This window comes from Crotalus tigris, unplaced genomic scaffold, assembly GCF_016545835.1.
Source record: "Crotalus tigris isolate CLP2741 ecotype Arizona unplaced genomic scaffold, ASM1654583v1 scf7180000024291.2576520, whole genome shotgun sequence".
In the NCBI taxonomy this organism is placed as follows: domain Eukaryota; kingdom Metazoa; phylum Chordata; class Lepidosauria; order Squamata; family Viperidae; genus Crotalus; species Crotalus tigris.
The window spans coordinates 2,457,729-2,474,983 of record NW_024100464.1 but is presented as its reverse complement, the minus strand read 5'-3'; the positions used below and the strand labels follow the sequence as shown (position 1 = coordinate 2,474,983).

The window sequence follows — 17,255 nt, the reverse complement described above, 5'->3', positions numbered from 1 at the left end:
TAAATTTATTAATGCCTTTCTGCCATTCATTTAAATTAACCTCATTCTTTAAAATAGGTAGCATTTGAAACAGAAAGAGAAATTTTGGTAAGACATTCATTTTAATCACTGCAATTCTTCCCATAAGAGAAAACTGTAACTTCTCCCAATTCTTCAAGTCTTTCTGTACCCTGACCCACAGCCTTTCATAATTATTCTTATACAATTTTACATTAGAAACAGATAGATTAACCCCCAAATATTTTATCTTATCAACAACTTCAAAATCAGTCAAATTAACCAAAATCTGCTTATCCCGATTAGTCATATTTTTAGATAATATTTTAGTCTTATTATTATTAATTTTAAAACCCGAGACCCGTCCATATTGATAAATCAGTTGTAGTAACTTTACTACAGAATAGGTAGGTTGAGACAAAGTAACCACCAAGTCATCTGCAAAAGCTCTTAACTTATATTCTTTTTTGTTAACTTCTATTCCTTTTATTTCCTGTGACTCTCGAATTTTAATCAACAAAATTTCCAATGTTAAAACTAATAGTAACGGTGACAATGGACATCCCTGTCTTGTACCTTTTTCTATTGTAAAAACCTCTGACAAACCCCCATTAACAATAAGTTGTGCCGTTTGTTTTTGATATATAGCACCAAAAGCTTGTAATATTTTTTCTCCAAAATTCATCTCCTCAACTACTCTTAACATAAACTGCCAATTCAATTGATCAAAAGCTTTTTCAGCATCTAAAAATATCAGCCCTGCAGAGATTTGGTTATTCTTATCTAAATATTCTAATAAATTAATAATTTGTCTAGCATTATTTTTCATATACCTACCAGTTATAAAACCCGATTGATCCTTATGTATAAGCTGATGCATAACCCTCATAAGCCTATTAGCTAAAATTTTTGCAAAGATCTTATAATCTACATTTAAGAGAGATATAGGCCTATAATTCTTTGGTAAAGTAAGATCTTGATCCTCTTTTGGAATCAAGGATATAAAAGCACTGCGCCATGACGGAGGAATCTCTGAGCCCTACTAAGGTTTTATAATAAATGGATGTCAAACCATCCGTACCCGGCGCTTTACCTAATTTTAATTGCTTAATAACTGTCACAATTTCCTCATTGGTAATTAAACCATTAATTTAATCAACTCCTTCTGATAAACTAATTTACCATTATAATTTATTTTATCTATAATTCTCTGTCTCTGTTTCTTTCTTAATTGATAGGCCAACCATCTCCCTGGTTTATTAGCATTTTGTTTCATAAACAATAAGTTAGTTGCGGTTTGATCAGCCATCAACATATTAAATTGTGTTTTTAGCAACTTTATAGATTCTTTAACCTTTTCATCTGAAGGATTTAGAATCAAAGACCTTTCTTTTAATTTAATCTCATCTTCCAGTTCCTTACGTTTCTGGATCTGCTTTTGTCTATGGACATTATTCATTTTTATCAAAATCCCACGCATGAAAGCTTTACCTGCATCCCAGACCATTGATATTGATGTTCCCTTATGCATATTTAAAGCAAAATAATCCTTTAAGTACTCCTTTAATTTTTGAACATTCCTTTCTTGTCTAAATAAGTTCTCATTCACCCTCCAGGATCTCCTCTCCTCTTTTTCATCAGCCATTTCCATCCAAACTGGACTATGATCCGTCAATGACCTAGGAAAAATTTTTACATTCTTTACCCTATTATATAAGTCAATTGTAATCAAGAAAAAGTCAATTCTTGAAAAAGATTGATGTCTATCTGAGAAAAAGGTAAAGTCTCTCTCCTCTTGATTACGTTCACGCCAATAATCTCTCAGCTCCCAGTCCTCTTTCAGATCAAAAAAGGCTTTAGGTAATTACCATATAAACCAAGTTCAATCATAACATATCTTCCTTGAGGATCTGATTCTACCAGACAAACTGGTAGACTTTGCTTAACATAAATAACCACACCCCCTTTTTTCCCAGGAGCAGGAGATACAAAATGAGATCCCAGACTAGCATTAGCTAAATATTTTTGATCTTTAAGTAGAATATGAGTTTCCTGCAAGCAAATAATATCATTATTATGTTGCTTTAGGTAATAAAAAATTTTCTTTCTTTTCTGAGGGGAGTTAAGGCCGTTAACATTCCAGGTCAGGAACTTTGCCATCTCCCTTGACCAGGAGCCTGGAGAAGACTGCCTGAAGATCTGCCATTGAAGAATGTGTTGCAGAGCTCTTGGGTCTTGCTCCTCCCACCGGCAACGAGACACTTTCATGAGAAGATTCTTTAACTTCTTTCTTCTGTTGTTCCTTTTCCTTACGTCTATGTGCTGCACGAGTCATTGTCTGCTCTTTGACCTCTGCTTGGCGCTACCATTCCACCTGTAATTTTCCAGCAGCCATCAGACCTAATCCTTCAGACTGCTGTTCCACCTCTTTGCCGCCCAGAGCTTTCTGATTCATAGCCTGCTCTCAGGACCGTATTATAAAACTCTTTAGCTTTAACAACCGTGTTAAGTCTGTAACGTGTCCCCGCATGGCTCAAAACAATACCCATCAGAATCTCCCATCTGAATGGCATCAGTCATGTTTTAAGTTCATTAGCAAGAAAGGCAAAGTCTTTTCTATTTCTTAAGATTTTGGATGGGATTTCCTTTAAAATAATGACATCTTGGGCAGCAATCTGGAATCTCTTATTATAAAAAGCTTGTATGATTTCGTTACGCAGAGATCTCTTTGCAAAGTAGATCACCACATCTCTTGGCAAATTCTTTTGTTTCGCAATCCAGGAATTAACTCTGTAAATTTTTTCCACTTCTCTTCGTAGTCCATCTTTGTCCCTGTTCAGAACAACAGCTAGATCATTAAGCACCATCTCTGTCAAATCTTGATTCATATCTTCTTTCAGATCCCTAATTCTCAAAGCATACTCCATTTCCCTATACTGAGACATAACAATATCCTCTTGTGAGGTTTCCATCTTTTTTTCCATATCTTGGAATTTATCTTCAAGGAGGTCTACTTTATCTGCAACCTCTTCCATTCTGGAATCCAGCTTCTCGACCACAGAAGCCAGACCTGATAAAGCTGTTACTATGTCTTGCCTCAAGATAGTATTATTCTCCTCTAAAAGCTCCTTCATTTCCTCTTTATTTTCAGATTTATTCTGTTTAAGAAGGTCTTTCATTTCCTCTTTACTTTCAGACTTGTTCTGTTCAAGAAGTTGCTTCATTTCCTCTCTGATTTGAGATACAGCATTACCCATTATATCTTTAATGTCTTGTGCAGATAAGCCTGGCAGAGGAGGAGAAGGTGGAGGTGTAACTTTAGGTTGCAGTACTGGTGGTGTAGCTTTGAGTTGTTGTTGTACTGTTAGAATTGCAGGAGAGGAGACCACCTTAGAAACTATAGAAGCTGGTTGCCTCTTTGAAACCATTTTTTAAAATCTTATTCTCTCCTTCTTTCTTCTTAAAAAAAGAAGAAAAATACTAAAATCCTTAAGGTTTAAAAGAAAAAAACGGAGAGTGCAAGAAAAGAAATTCAAAACCTCCAAAACGCTTTCAAAAGAAAAGAAAAGCTTAAAAGCAGTCCATACGTTTCATTTAAGTCCGTTCTTTCTTTCCGGGAAAAAAAAAAGCAAAGCACTTTCAAAACGCCATCTTACTTTCACTCTCCAAACCAGTAAGAAACAAAAAAGAAAGAAATCAACATGAACTAAAAGAGAAATAAAACACTACACTCCAAATAAAATCCTTTAGACAGCTCTGTCCGCTTTAGAAGTCACTCACCAGAACACTTTAAGCGCGGAGATGGTAGCAGCGTTTCACTTTGTTTCCGAAGAAACAAAAACAGCTGGGAGGCGGAGAAAGCACGAACTCCGAGGGAGCACTCTTTCTACCCCCAAAAAAATCCAGGGGGGGTTGAGGTTCTACCTCTATTCGTGTAGTCTCTACCCCTTCCCTTCGCCCGGGAAGGGGATTTCGAGCCGCGGGCCAGCTGATGTCCGCTGTGCTCCGCAGATCTAACGCCGTCCCAGGAGGACGGCTACGAAGTAGCCGCCATCATCGTCGCTGATCACCGGAAGCTCATGGCTTCAAGATTCTTATGATCAGTCCATACTTGGAACGGTATTTTATTCCCTTCCAGGAAATGCATCTAAGTAAGGAGAGTCCATTGTACAACATAGACCTCCTGCTCCCAAGCTGTCCACCTTTACAATTACAAGGTTGTAATTGTCTGTCCTTATTTCTCTGCAATAAAACTGCTCCCACAGCCACATCACTAGCATCCACTTGAATTATGAATGGCTGTTCTGGCTCCGGATGTTTCAGAACTGGCTCCATAAAGAAAAGTCTCTTAAGTTTCTCCAAAGCCGCTTGACACTCTCCTGTCCATTTTAACGGTTGACTAGGCTTTGGTTTATCCCCCACCTCTGGTGTTTAACAAGTTTGTGATTGGGAGGGCAATCTGTGCAAATGATGGGATGAATTGTCTGTAAAAGTTTGCAAATCCTAGGAAACTTTGGAGCTGTTTCCTGTTTCTAGGAGGAGCCCAGTCCAGGACTGCTCTCACTTTCTCTGGGTCTATCTCTATCCCCTCATTGGATATATGATAACCCAAGTAATCAAAACGATCTTTGTGGAATTCATATTTTGACAGTTGACATACAGCTTAGCAGAGTGCGGCTTCTTTAGTACCGCTCTGACCAGTTTGATGTGTTCATTTTTGGTTTCGATGTAAATAAGGATATCATCCAGGTAAACCAAAACCCCTTTATACAGGTGATCGTGTAGGGCTTCATTAATAAACTTCATAAATACTGCAGGAGCCCTTTGCAGCCCAAATGGAAGAACTTTTTTAAAAAAAAACACATTTTATTGGTTTTTTAATTCTTAAGAAAAAGTATTCAGGACACACCATGGTATTTGGGTAATCAAACATTCAAAATTGAAAACATACATAAACAACTCAATACATCCACTGTCCCCTCTCTAATTCCCTCAAATAGTATAATACGTTTAAAATATTCTATTTCTAATTTAAATTTCTGTTACTGCTAAACCTGTTTTAAAACTTTATCAGTTTACAAATACCATAATCAAATTTAACTTTAAATCAACAAGTTATCAATTCAGGTATCCCTTCCGGATATATTCTAATTCTTAATCTCTCACATCCCTCATTTTATCACCAATCTCGTTTTTTTCTTCTTCCGCAATAAATATCCTAATTAAAATAACATATTAATCTACCCTATACATATATAATCCCACACTTGATCAATCTGTTTGAGATAACAAAATAATGTGAAACCTTAAATCATTTCAATTCATTAAACAAAATTCAAATTTCCTCCAATTGATTATCATGCCTTATCACATCTATGTTATCATACAAAAAGGTCATTTTACTAATTTCAAACACTCAGTTAATTATTGAAACCATCCAAATCTTAAAAAATCAACATTTTTTCAATTCCAATACATAATAATTTTCATCAAAATAAATCTATTATTCCAAAAGGTACATTCTTAATCTATTTAAAATATCTATTCTAATAATCACCCATATATATATATATTCTTACTTCTAACTCTAAGTCTTAATCCTTAAAACAGTCCATAAACCCAAGATTGCCTTTTAATCCATTACACAATTTTAAATTTCTCTTTTCAGTCTGATTCTGGCTTTTTTTCTGTGCCAGACAGGTTTCCATAACCAAGCTTCCCTTTCAGCCAGTAGATCTATTTTTATTGCTTGCAGTGGCGCTTGAAAGGATAGGAATCCCATCCTCTGCATTAGGCATCTATTTCTGTCATCTTTAAAGCATCGTTGCTTTGTAGTTTCAAATCTCAGTCTTTGCTTCTTCTGTTCCTCAAAGTTACAAATGAAAAGTTTATAAGATAGAATAAGTTCCTCTTTTATCTCTATTGATTCCTCTTCTAGTATGTTTTGATTTATAGAATAGTCAGATGTAGTCTGGACATCAGTTTGAATGTTTGAAGTGAGATTTCTGGATCTTAATTCTGTAGTAAACTCTTTCATTGTAGCACATATTTCTGCAGTAGCCTCATAAATCTTTTCCAATATAAGTTTACAGTTTAGTTGTAACTGAGGTTTCTCCATTTTGATAATAATTAAAAAGAGTCTCTTTTTTCTTTTTTTGTGGAGGCTATATTTAATAAAAGTTAGGCAGTATCCAACCCCACCTTTTCCACAGCTGCACAGCTTATCTTTTCTCTTCAAAAATAATTTGAAAGTCAGATCTATTCCATCTTCAAACAATAGCCAGAAGTTGCAGTATTATGTTTTCACCACTAGATGTCCTCAGTAGGTTAAAGAAATATCTTTTCCAGATACCATTTCCTTTTTTCTATCTTTTAAAGTATAATGTGAAAAAAGAAATAATCTTCCAGCATAAGATGATAGTACAGTTCTTAGAAAGAGAGAGAATTTTTTTTCTGTACTCCAAAAAAATATGGAAATAAAATATAGTCTTTAAAATTTTGTTCTATTTTTATACAATGCCTTTCTTCCCAAACATGTAGAAGCTGCTTTTTCAAGCCAGGGAAATAATTCCAACAAGGCTCTTACAGGCACAAAAAACAAAATAGAGTAGAGAGAGTAGCAAGGAAAAGTCTTACCCGGATTCACCATGGGGGTTCTTACAGGTTAGATGTTCTTTGACTTGCGGTTTGAAGCGGCAGGGTGATTGGCTATTTTACTGGCTGATCTTCTTCTCCATCGGCCCTCAGAGATAGCTCGGACAGCTGGAGGAGCCGCCGCTCCTCTGCAGTCGAGCAAAGCCTCCTCAACAGAAGTCGCACCCTCCAGGGCGACTTTTGACCCACATAAGGGTCTACTGGCGGAGGGAAAACTAGCCGACGAGGAGACGAGTTTCCTCGTGCGACTAGGGATGCCGCAAACCGGAACTGGAAGTCCAAATGGAAGAACTTTGAATTGGAAGCAACCAAGTGTGCAGTTGAAAGCAGTTCTCCATTCATCCCCTTTCTTTATTTGTATGCAGTAATAAGCTTCTCTCAAATTTAGTTTGGAAAAAAAATCCCTTTTGATAGGTGCGCTAACATGTCTTTCATTAAAGGTAGTGGATAAATATTCTCCACGCACACAGCATTGAGATTTCTATAATCCATGCACTGATGAAGAGAGCCATCTTTCTTTTCTCTGAATAATACAGGGGTGGCTACCCAGGGTCTAGCTGGCTCTATAAAATTCTGCTCTAGTTTCTTTTTGATGAACTTTCCCAGTTCGTTTAATTCCCTGGGAGTCATAGAGTACATTTTTGGATTTGGCAGTTTTGCCCCTGGGATGATCTCAATAGCACAGTCTGTGGGTTCGTGAGGGGGGAGTTCATCCGCCCTCTACTCGCTGAAGGCTTCAGACAAATCTCGGTATTCCATTGGGAGGGTTTTCAAGTCTGACTCACTGAGGGCAGAAGCAAAATCACGATGTAATCCACATCTCCTGCTGTTTTTTCTTGTGGGAATTTTAACTTCCTTCCCTCCAGTTGATCTTGGGGTTCTACTTCTTTAATCAAGCCAGACCCAAACTAATGGCCACTTCATCCCTGGTGCCACAATAAAAGCTAGAGTGGTCCCCCAGGTCAATGCATAACAGTCTGGTGGTAAAGCTGGTGGGTACCCCCCCTGCAACTGAGCCATCCAATTGGCAGAAAGTGATTGGGGTTTTTAGCCTCCTGAGGGCTATTCCCATTTTCCCCACTAATTCTGGGCTAATCATTCATCAGGTACACCCCGAGTCCAGCAAGGTGGCTAATTTTACTGTCTTCTCAGTGCCAGATATAGAAAGTTCTAGGGGCACTGTTATTGGGTCAATTGGCCCACTCACCAATGGATTATCCTCGTAGTTCTCTTCTGCCCCTTCTGGGCCATCATAGCGTGGAGTCCGAACTTAACCCTCTCAGTTGTGATCCCAGGGGAGCTCTATGACTTTCTTGGACCTCATCACAGTCTCCCTGGGGTGCAGTGAAGCTCTCGGAGGTCTCTCAGCCAGTAGACAATCCCCTCTCTTGGCAGGTATCTTGCTACAGCAGTCCACAGCTCGATGTCCCTCTTTACCACATTTGAAGCAGGCAGTGCTGCGAGCTGGGGTAGGTGAACCTTGTGTGGTTTCCCCTCACTTCTTGGACTGTAGTTTGAAGCTTGGTCTCACCTGGCAGTGTACGTGCTTGTGTTGATTGATTTCCACTTCCTTGGCTAGCAGGCACCAGTTGTACAGCCATCCCAGGGCTCCACGGGCTATGCAGCATTGTACAGCTCTTCATTGAGCCCATCCTAGAAACAGCTACCAGGTGACTGGCCAGCTCAGGCAACTGGCCAGCTCTCTGAATTTTTCAGTTTATTCAGCCACTGGTCTCCTTCCCTGCTTCACTGTTTTTATGCTTTCCCAGGCTTTCTTGTCTGGCAATCAGTCTTCAAAATGCCTGCGGAGGGCAGCCATAAATCGGTTGAAATTCCGCAATTCAGGTGTGTTGCAATTGTACAGGGTCACCGTTCTGTCAGCTGCTCCATCTTCCAGGGCTAAGGTGACCACTCAGACCTTCTCAATATCAGTAGGCAGTGTTCTCCATAGATTTGTATGTAGGTGAACACTTGTGCCAGGAAATACCCCAGTCACTTTGGGTCTCCATCAAATCTCACTCCAATCGGAATTGGTTTCATCTCGGTGGTTTGGGGTGATCTGCCTCTGGTTCCTTGAGATGGACGGCCTCACCACAGTGCTGCCTCCTGGGCTCCAGCTGCTGCTGTCTCTCGGACCTCTGATTCCTCCCTCTCTGGTTCACTTTCTGACTCTTCCTCCAATTCAGGGCTTTCTTTCAGTTGCACCTTAAATTCATTGAAGGATTTTTTCACATATTCCATCACAGTTTCCATTGTCCCCAATTTCAATTCCTCTTTTTCTTCTCCTTTATTGGGAGGGGCAAGTTCTGGATTTTTCTTCTTTACTTTTTTCTTTCCTCTGCCTCGGGTAACAGTGACTTTGGGGGCTTTTTCCTCCAATCCTTGCACTACCCCACTACATGCTTCCTTCCATGTAGATGTAGTTCCATTGAGGACTATACACAGTGTGTGGTTGATCAACCAACTGTGAATCCACCTGATGATGGTACAGTCTATCCCACATTGTTCTATCTTACCAAGAAGTAGACTGTGGTTCTCCAAGAATCTCCAAGAGTACTATTTTTATTTATTATCTAGATGAGAAGAAGATGCTAGCTGAATATTTTTTCTGCATACATGTATTATCCTGCATATATACAGTGTATAGACATCCACATAAATACTTTTGAAATGTTTTTCCCTCAGCATTCAGTTTAGAGTCAGGTTAAAACATCCATTTTGGTAGAAAAAGCTTTGGGAAAGGGAAAGGTCAATTTAGCGTATACCCTCTCCAACACTGTAATTTAAATCCTCCTCCTGTCTGTTAGGATAGCAATCTATTAGATTGTGTCAGAGCGTGCACAGTCTTATTGCGCTGAGATAATCCAGAAGTAAACACAGTAAACAGTGGTTTGTATTAAATGGTGGTTTATCTTACACTATGTACAATATTATACACCAGGAAATATATATACACACACACACACACACACACACATGCTAATACAGCAGGCTCCAACAAACCACAATTACAGCAGGAAATGGAAGAGAAAGAATACATCAGCAGAGCCTTCCCTTTATACAAATGCTGTTAAAGAGACACAAACCCTGCTGAGTCATTCTCATCATTACATTACATCTTACGTCTTACCTTACATAAGCTGGTTAGCTGGTTAGCTGTTAGCTGGTTAGCTGATACTACTCCCATTTAAAGCTAAACACTGTTAACACAAATGCTTTTATATACTCTTGATGCTTGCCTGCATTTAAAGGCTTAGTCAACATATCGACTATATTGTTCCACTGAACAATGCTGTAACTTTATCAGATTATCCTTTACAGCTGCCCTGATGGTACAATATTTTATGTTTACATGTTTGCTTCTGTTTCCAATACGTTCTCCCATTGCCATCTTTATACATGCAACATTGTCTTGAAATATTGGCACAGCTTCATTTTATATACCCATTTACATCCCATAGCCTTTTGTCCTTCTGGTAATCTCATAAGGGTAAACACCTGATGCACATTCATAAACTCCATTTCTCTATCCATTGCCTCCTTCCATTTATCCTGTTCCATCTCTTGGTAATTATGGGGTTCATACCTTACACTATACACTCTAAGCTCACTTGCTATTCCTACTATTTCTGACCTGCTATCCTGTTTTTTCTTCATTGGGCTTTATGTAGCCTCTTCTTCCTGAGAACTAGCACTACGTGTTGGCATGAACACCTCAGTGTTAGCATGCACCCTGTCCCCATTGTTTTGTTCTGCAAAACTAGCAGACCTTGAAATCACAACTTTCTTTATTCCATCTATATCCTTTGGAACCTGGCTCATATCCAACAAACCTAAGTTTCCTGGCCTTTTTCTGTTCTTTCCTTCTGGTACTTTTGGGAATATGCATCCAGGCATAATTGCCAAATGTCCCTAGGTGAGCCAATGAAGGTTTCCTTCCATTTAACAGGTAATATGGGCGTTTCATTTATAGCAACACTCCATACCCTGTTTACTAAATAATTAGCTATTTTCATGGCTTCCCCTCAGTACATTTTACTCATTCCTACATCTGCCAGCAGTGTGTCTTCCATGGTTTGCAATATGCCATTCCTCCATTCAGCAACTCTATTTTCTGTTGGCAAGTATGGATTCATACGTCTATTCCTTATGCCTAAGTTCCTCAGCCACTTTTGGAAATTGTCAGACATGAACTCTGTTCCCCTGTCTGTTTGCAGCTGGCATACTTTATGGCCATATCTTCACTCTACAAAGTTCACCCATTGCCTCAACTGTTGTAGCATTTCTGTTTTGCTCTTTAATAAATAGCAAAATCCATATCTGCTGTAGTCATCTACTAAGACTAATATGTACCTAACTACTCCTAGAGAGGGTGCCATAAGACCAATTAAATCAGCGTGCACTAACTGCAAAACTCTGTTTGCCTTGAGCTTTTCTTACATACAGGATACACTCTGGACTTTGACGCCTTACAAATAGCGCAATCTAAATATGTGTTGCATTGCTTAATGTTAAGTCCCTCAGCTAGGTCTGGAATCCTCTGCAGCATTCTAAAACTTGCATGACCTAACCTCCTGTGTAATAGATGTATGCAATTATGTGTGAGAGTATGTGTGTTTGTGCACAAACATCCTGTTGCTTCCCTAACATGTATAAATTATCCAGCTTAACACCTTGTGCACAAATCTTCCCACCTTTCCTGATGGTGTACTGACCCTCTGCAAACAATACTTCATACCCCATATTATCCAAGTTCGAAATACTGAATAAATTATGGTCTAACTCTGGTACATATAATACATTATCCAATGTTTCTCCAATACCAGTTACATAAACTTTACTTTTCCCTTTAACAGCAGACTGTTGTCCATTAGCCAAGTTAACAAATGTTTGCTTAGCTGGTCTTAAGTTTGAAAACATTTGTGGGTCATTTGCAATATGCTGACTCACCCTATTGTCTAACAACCAAGCGTTTTTCTCCATTAAAGTTGCTGCCAGGGAAAATGTTGGTTGTGTAGCTCTACGACCTTGTCTCACTACTCCTCCGTTTCTCCTCTCAGGGCAGCATCTCTGGAGATGCTCTGTAGAACCACACTTGAAGCAGTGTTTCACCATGCAAATATTCTTGGCTGCCCTGCTGGCATCTTTGGATGTTATGGTATAACTCATGGTTAAGTCTTTCTCCTTCATGGACTCTAGCTGGCCACTAGGACATCCCATGAAGTATCCAATGAACTGAGCACCACATACACCTTATGTGACTCAGTAAAAGTCATTCCTCTTTCCTCCAATTTTAGGAATGTCTTTCTCAGGGACTGCAAATATGTAGACATGCTGTCTCCCGGTTTTAGTTGGGCCTTATATAGCTTTCTTATCAGCATTACTTTGCTGCTCACAGTCTCTCTCACGTAAACACTGTGCAAGGCTTCCCAGCACTCTGGGAGACCCCACACATGTATCAGCTGGCTATCCTCCAAACTCAGGATTATGCTGGGCAATGATTTCTCATTCTTTCTCCAGTTCCCATCATGCAGGGCTGCAGGTGGATCAGTAACTATCATCCACAACTCCTCCCTTTGCATGTACATCTCCATTTTCAGACACCAGGAGAGGTAGTTTATCTCATTCAGACGAGATACTATGAAACCTCCTCACATTACGCTGACTGAGTCCATGTTGCCTGCTACCACCACAAACCACTACAAACCACAAGCCTTAACTTCTCTGGCTCTGGGTCAAGCTCTCACTGGGTTTCTCCTTTCTCTGGGCCCATAACCTGTCAGAGCATGCACAGTCTTATTGCGCTGAAATAATCCAGGAGTAAACAGTGGTTTGTATTAAATGGTGGTTTATCTTACACTATCTACAATATCATACACCAGGAACAATATACATACAAATGCTTGTTTAGTTACAAATATTAGTCAGAGCTGATTGCCTAAACATTTCCTACTTTCTTGTCCTTTGTGTTAACATGGTAGTTGTAATAAGATGCACTCCAAATGTTGCACTTTTCCCACCATGTTATAATCTTATGGGCTGGGTAACAGCTTAGTATTCTCCAGCTTTTGCAGAACAAGCATAAAGAAGGAATTGTCTAGTTCATGAAATCTTTCTCTTGCTACAGATTTCAAGGCTATGTGGAGGAGGAGACCTGATTTTTACCATGAGATATAGTACATTCAATATTTTCCAATATAATAGGATTCACATGTTGTGATAGGATATGTCAGTGGTGGCGAACCTATGGCACGGGTGCCAGAGATGGCACTCAGAGCCCGCTCCGTGGGCATGCACGTTGTCGCCCCAGTCCTAGGCCTTTAGCTGGGTTTTATAAAATCTTTTCGCTTCAGGCCTCCGCCGCCATGTGCAAAAGAAAAAAAAAAGTTCAATCAGTCAATTTCAACTTCTTGCAGGAAAAAAAAGTTCTTGCAAAGTTGGAATTGATTGATTGAACTTTTTAGTCCCACCTAGTCTGCTGTTACCACTGCAGCTATGCCCATCCAATTGGCTATACCCATCCAATTGGCCACACCCAAACAATGGGGCACACCCACCCAGCACTTGACGATGCATAAAGTGGGTTTTGGGTTGCAGTTTGGGCAGTCAGTTTCTAAAAGGTTTGCTATCACTGGGATATGTTGTATTGTTTTTTTATGGATTTGGGTTTATCATATTGTATGAAGTGATCTACCCATGTAAATATTGACCAGTGGCAGTTTTTTTCCAGGCTTAGTGCTCTCAGTATGTAGACTTCAACTTCCATCATTCTGAACAATGTGCTGGCCGAGGAATTCTGGAAGTTAAAATCTAAAGGGCACTCAAACTGCTGAATAGGCATTTCTCCAGCATGATGACTGTAGCATCCACCGGTGGGTAATCTCAGCCTTCCTGCTCAGTTGAGACTAAGGCAGAACTTTAACCGCACCTCCCCTGGGTGGTGCCTTTCCCAGTTTTTGTTTTAGTCTCAGCTCAGTAGGACACAAAATTTGTAGCTCCTCAGTTAGACTGATTCAAATAGTTGCATTTAGGACAGTTAGAAGAGCTGGATTCTTTAATCCAGTCTCTGGCTTTTAGTTAGATTCAGCTGTTGTTAGTTGGAGTTTAGAAGAATTTCAGAACAGCTTAGGGTTGTCGTTTCCCAGGGGCCCAGCAGGCCTCCGTGGGGCTGATCAAAGCCGCGCTGGGGAGCTAATGAATTTAGCTCCCATCAGCTGTTCAGCGTGAAAGGGAGGCTTTCCTGAGCGCTAAAGAGCGGCTCGATCATCGTGGACTAGAGGCACGATTTCACCGGACAACCTTGCTGCCTCGTTCCTACCTCATGGCCACGAGGTTGCTGAAACGATCGTATCGCAGCGTGGGCTGTGCAGCACAACCGAAAGTTTATTCCTTAGAGATAAGGGGGGAAAGAGAGGTCTAAATTGATCTAAGTTCCCTTGTGGCTACCTTAGCAGAACTGTTTATTTTTGGCATTTTCCCTGGGGTGTCGCCATTTTAGTGGTAAGGAGACTCGCAGCCGCCATTTTGGGGTAGTACTGGGTGTGGCCACCATTTTGAAGGACCTTTGGATTTTAGTCTGCTATCAGGCCGTTTCTTTCAACTATAGCCTGCTGTGTTAGGCTCTCACGGGGGGGTTGTACTACATGCCTTGCAGATTCTTACCCTGTAAGGATCTAAAGGAAGGAGGTGTGATCCTCATTGAAAGATCATTATTTGATCACCCATACACAATCTGAATTTCTGCATTAACTTGAGGGAGAATTTGAACTACCTGTTCCTATGAGCTCGTGGCACTGTGTCAGCAGGGCCTAAACAGGCAGTTCTAGTGGACTGTCTGGCTGTTTACCATTGTGGTTGTTTAGGGCATGGGAAACATCCCTCCCTGACAACAAGATCAGCGTGCTTTTTTCCCCCATTCCTGGACATCTCCTATCTGGAATATCCAGTGCGCAATGGCAGATAGTGAAACTCCTCAGACATCGCAGGGTTCTGATGTTCCCCCCGCACAATCAAAACGCAGATCTTCTGAATTGGACACGGGGGGGGGAGGCCAAAACTAAGCATTTAACCACCAAAGAACCCTCCAAAGCTGCTGAGAGAGAGGCCTCGAGGAGACAACAGGAACTGGAGACAGAATTCTCCAGAGTTCAAAGGCTGAGGTCCAGCAAAGCTGAAGTGGTTCCCCCTGTTTTGCTGGATAGCTCACCATTTGAGCCCCCATTAGTGCTGTCTTATCAAGCCCCCAGAGCTTGGTTTCCTCAAGGGGGAACTGAACAGGTTGGTTCCCCTCTTCCTTTTCCTCCACCTCCTTCTCCTACTCCCTCTGTTTCTTTTGCTTCCATCACTCCACAAGCTCCTGAAGTCACGTATACTCCCACTGCAACTGGTATTAGTTCTGCAGAACAAAACCTATGGTCACACCAGTTCCAGGCATTCATGCACCAGGCATTTGACCAATTTATGGCCTCTTCCATGGGTCAGAAGTCTTCACAGATTCCACCCCCTCCACCCTTGGCCACAGGTCAAATGGGACACGTCCAGTTAGCGGGCTCAGGTATTTTTGAGACTTCGTCTCATTTAGATGAAGGGGAGTCTGTGGACTTGGAGACAACAGACATCCCTATGTCAGAGGATGAGTAGGTGGCTCCAGATTCAACTCCGACATTGAGTCTATTTGATCCTTCCTTGTTCAGGTTGTTACTCATGAAGACCGGCACTACGGCCAAGTTGGTTACAGATCAGGAGCCTAAACCATCTACCTCCATTGCACAGGAGTCTAATCCATTGTTTGCAGAACAAGTAGTGGAGGAAAAGCAGGTTCCTTATCCTGCTGTCTTCCACACTACTGTGGAGAAGCAGTGGTCTTCACTGGCCACTCTGCCTCCACCCAATAGCACGGAAAAGAAACTTTTCAATGTTTCATCTTCATTTGTTTCCCTCCTAGAGGTACCTCGTGGATCTGTCACTCTCCCCACTGTGGAAGATTCCACGAGACCGCATCTCTCTCAGTCAGGGGAGACTTCAGCACCCAGAACCCCAGTGGCTTCAATTAGCCACTTGGCATTTGAGCGGGAGAGTCTAACTAGGCAGTCCTATTCATCTGGAGTGATCTCCGTAATTCAAACCTCTAGATCAGTGGTTCTCAACCTTTCTAATGCCGTGACCCCATAATACAGTTCCCCATGTTGTGGTGACCCCAGAGGCGTGGCCAAGTGGGTGTGGCCACTGAGTGGGCGTGGCAACCATGTTGTGGTGACCCCCAACCATCAAATTATTTTAGTTTCTATTTCATAACTGTAATTTTGCTACTGTTCTGAATCGCAATGTAAATATCTGATATGCAGGATGTATTTGCATTGAACATAATTAAAGCATAGTGATTAATCACAAAAACAATATGTAATTATATATTGTTAAATATTTATTTTTAATTACAAAACAATGAAATTTTGTGTGGAAGCATGGTGTAGCATGGGTAACAGTCTTAATATAACAAACAACAGTAAACTACATTGCTACATTTTTCAACAGTATGCATAAAAAGCCAACATCAGTGTGAAGGTTGAGGTTGCTTACTTTTCACCAGATCAGAAATTCTAGGGGCAGTCTTTGCAAGAGCACACCAAAGATCATCTTCCACAACAAGTCTATTTCTGTATTTAGACTTGATAACCAACAAGCTGGAAAACCCTGTTTCACAAAGATATGTTGTTGGAAATGGAACAAGAAGGTGCAACACAGTCTCAGACAGAACAGGATATGACTGCAAACATTTGATCCAGAACTTTGTAACTGGCATTGTGGAGAAATCAGTTTTCGCTGCATCACTGTTAATAAGCTCAATGAACTCCTCTTGTGCTGTCTCAGGAACATTTTCAACGTTGACTGTGAATGGGCTTCTGGCAAGTGCAAATGGGATGTCAGGTAGATTTGGAAAGTACGATGAGGTTTCATCTGCAAGCATGCACAAGTGTTCTTTAACAGATTTTATCAATGTAATCCTGTTGTCTGGTTCAATGTCATGTTCCTCAAAGAAAGCAGATAAGGTAGGCAACATGAAAATTTTATTTTCATCCATTTTTTTTTGCCAAAGCTGCAGTTTCATTTGGAATGATTGGATCTTTTCAGTCAAATCAAGGCACGTTGCATTTGGTCCTTGCAGTGATATATTTAACTCATTCAAGATGGCAAAGATGTCAACTAAGTAAGCTATTTTCTGCAATTCGCTGTTATCGCTGAAAATAGCTTCAAACTGCGGTCTTTCTTTCTGAATAAAAAATGTTTTGACTTCATCACAAAGCTCAAAAACACGTTTTAAAACTTTTCCTTTCGACAACCATCTCACTTCAGTGTGAAATAGCAGAGCATTGTTTGGCGCATCCAGCTCGTTGCACAGTTGTGAAAACAATCTTGTGTTTAAGCTGCTTGCTTTTACAAAGTTGACACAATTTATGATGCTTTTCATTACTTCTCGTAATTCTTGTGGCAGCATCTTTGTTGCTAATATTTGCCGATGAATCATACAGTGAGTTCCGATGACTTTTAGTGACTCATTCCGTACCAAACGTTGAAATCCAGATCTACATTCTAGCATAGCTGGAGCA

The 17,255-nt window shown here is 40.4% G+C and overlaps 1 protein-coding gene across 7 annotated transcripts in view; it reads left to right on the top strand.

The window, feature by feature from the left end:
* Positions 1 to 17,255, top strand: part of PBX1 (PBX homeobox 1) — a 579,370-nt gene that overhangs the window by 51,835 nt on the left and 510,280 nt on the right. The window lies entirely within an intron of this gene.